The sequence below is a fragment of the Mus caroli genome, chromosome X (assembly GCF_900094665.2).
Source record: "Mus caroli chromosome X, CAROLI_EIJ_v1.1, whole genome shotgun sequence".
Taxonomy (NCBI): domain Eukaryota; kingdom Metazoa; phylum Chordata; class Mammalia; order Rodentia; family Muridae; genus Mus; species Mus caroli.
The window spans coordinates 57,646,114-57,649,641 of NC_034589.1; positions in this window are offsets into that span (position 1 = coordinate 57,646,114).

The window sequence follows — 3,528 nt, forward strand, 5'->3', positions numbered from 1 at the left end:
AGTTTATAAAACAAAAGGAAGGTTTTCATTTTACTCCAGCATCTGAGAACACCATTCTGAAACAACAAGCATTCACATATTCATGCTGAGCACGTTTTTGTCTACTGCATTTCTCTTTGCCAGACGTTAAGAAACAAAGTGCTACACAGCAGCACTGGTGACATTGGAACTGGCCATTTATGAGTTAGGTTTTCCAAGAGTCTGACACTTTCATCTTAACCTCTCTATCTTCAATTTATTCCATCGGGACAGTAAGATTAAAAAGCAGAAGCAATATGCTATTAATGTTAGGAAAACCCTCTTGATATTCCTGCTTTTATGTTCTAAAGGAAATTTTGTATGATAGCAATCATCCACACAGTTCTCTTTCCTTTATGTCGCTAATTAGATTAAAAATGTGTAATGAGATGCATATAAAAATTATTTAAGAGCTATCATTTTATTATAGGGTTGTGTTAAGATATCGGGACTATTAGAATATTCAAAAGGTCTTTAGGGTGGAATTAAATCAAAACTGTGGCTAACTAAAGTTTGCACACCTGATTTTAGTCAATCACCTAGCCAACTGTTTAAGTCTCTTCTGCTATTTGTGTTAATAAAGATATTAACACTGACTAATTTACATGTTTATTTTTCCTTAGAGAAGTTTTAAGGTTGTCTGGTAAACTAAAGGAGTGGCTTCTAAATTTAGTATTTCCAATTCCAAAATCCTGCCAAGTAAACGTAATGAAAAAGATTAAGATCTTGACTTTTTGACAAGGAAAAAGACTCAAGAACAACCCCAGAATTTATCTATTAGTTCTTTTCCCCATAAGTAATTTACTGATACTCTAAGAATAAACAATGAGAAAATACATTGTTTAATTTGCTTATTTTGACTTTGCATTTTATTTTTTGAATTTTAACTTCATTTATTTATTTACTTTTTTTTTTTATACAATCCAGTAGTTAGCCCCTTGCTGGTCCACCATCCCGGAGTTCCTCATCCCATTTCTCCTTTCTGCAAACTTCATTTTCTTAGTGCAGATAGTCTATACCAAATACATTGCAGTTTTACATTCCCTCCCCAGTTCTCAGAGCAAAGTAGACATCTACTGCATCTACATATTTGTACTCAGTTATATGATTAAAATATTTTTGCACCTACAAATCTGTACAATTAATTCCTACCCTAAAGTAATAAAGGAGTCTCAGAGAGCATTCTTCAGATAAATAGTTCATGATTAATTTCTGCTTACATTTGTTCAGCTACTTGAACAGCTAACAAGTATGTAGTGCTGATTCTTTTGAAGTTACACATCACTAGTCATTGTTATGCTCCTCATGTAGCCAAGTAAATGCATGAATTACATGTGCACTAACTTCTTCTGAAATTGCTCTTAATTGAGTTCCTGTAAAAGTCACTTTAAATTTATAATGATGACTGACCCCAGGGAATGCAACTGTCAAGATGCAAAGAAAGCTGCCCAGGGACTAAAAGACAAGTCTTCATTATGCAAATATTGTGTTTTTCAGTTATGGATGCTCAGTTATTCCTTTATTGCTCTAAAATACATAAATATTCTAATTGAAGCTTTTATGCAGAAGACACCCAAGAGTTTACATTTGGGTTGGCAAAAGGACCCCAATGAATACTAAATAGAAAGATACATGTGAAGAATATACATATTTTTAATATTGTATTATGCAAGTGTTTTCCAGAATTCTGTTTTCTATTTCAAATTTCTAACAAGGGGTTTAAAATAATGTTGAAGTCTGAAGAAGCACAGGTTACCTAGGTACATTTGGAATCTGAGAACTAGGGCTGACTCTCTGTGTGTGTGTGTGTGTGTGTGTGTGTGTGTGTGTGTGTGTGTGTGTTAGCTGTTTCTGAAGATTCAATTGAATTTTGAGTACCTTAAACACAGGTTTTTGTACCTCCCTTGACTAGCTTGGGATTCAAAGCATCTCCAAGGAATAACTGTGTGAACTTACCTATTTCCTCAAGGTAATGCTAGAATTGAATTCACATTGAGGTATCATGGTGAGGCAGAAAATTTTCTACTAGAAATTCACTTAACAAATGTTACTGGTATTAGAGTCAGTAACGAATTACAATGATCATCTAAGTTTATGAGTCTTTCATTGTGTCTCTACTGTTAATATCTGCTTAATATCATGCTTTGTGTAGGAGCCACACAGATTAAAACAGTAGCTTAGGTATTTAAGTTTTGATAAGTTACTATAACAATTTCAAATACAAATTTTCATCTGTTGAACTAATAGTTTCCCATATATCAACTCTCTAATCTCTAAGGCCTATGAATATAGCATTTAATATGACAGAAAGGGCATTGAAGATATGATTTAGTAAAGGAACTTAAGAAGTAAGAATATGAGACTGAAATATCTGAGTAAGTGCCACAGTTCATTGAATCCAAGCTAGCCTTCCTGATTCTGGTCATATGGAAAATTAAAGAGATGTCCTAATTGAGAGGGAATCAGCTTACCATCACTGGCATTGAAAATGGAGACTGAAGTCCACAAGCTAGAATTATAGGAGGTCTTTCATATTGTAAAGGGCAAAGAATGGATAACCCCTAAAAGCCATTAGGAAGGGGTGCAGCTCTCTTGATGCTGTTCTTTTAACCCTCTATCAACAATCACAAAGTTGTAAGCTAAGAAATTGGTGTTTTTTACTTTATTGCAACTTATTTCATGACAATTTGCTATAGAAACCATAGCCTAAAATACCTAAAAAAAAAAAAAAAGAAAGAAAGAAACCATAGCCTAAAAGTGCTTCCTGAGTTCCTTGTGAGATGTAAGTTGTGTTATAAAAATATCAAGAATAGAATGTGTAGTATGTGTCTTGTAAAGTATTACTAGTCACTATTATTGTTATCTTGTACGAAATAGGGTGTTATATTTGATTGTTGTGCATAAACGGAGATGAATTGTATCAGCTGAAATATTGAGCTCTATTACACTATGATGAGGACTGGAAATAAAGTTTATAATCCATTATCAAATGCTTTGACTCAATGCCTAACTTCACATAGCCTTTGGTTCTATGCTGGTCACTCCACACATGTTCTTGTATCTGATCTCTGAATGCCAAGAATTGACACTTTGCTTATTGCTTTGGAAGGAAGTGATATTTGAACATAGACAAAATTTGCATAACCATATATTACATGCTAATACATGCTTGACTTTCATTATTTTGAACACTGGCAGCTCTGAACTTGATTATTTAAAATTGATGACAGAAATAAGTTGCCACAGAAAGATATATGGCCAATGTTTGAGCCCTTTTTTTCTAAGGTTCACATTTAGTCCTTTATGCTCTAATTTTCTTGTGGTTCATGATGTTTCTGTGAACATTATGAAAATACTCTTATAGCTGGGCATGTTAGTGCACACCTTTAATCCCAGCACTTGGGAGGCAGAGCCAGGCAGATTTCTGAGTTCGAGGCCATCCTGGTCTACAGAGTGAGTTCCAAGACAGCCAGGGAGATACAGAGAAACCCTGTCTCAAAAAAACCAAAA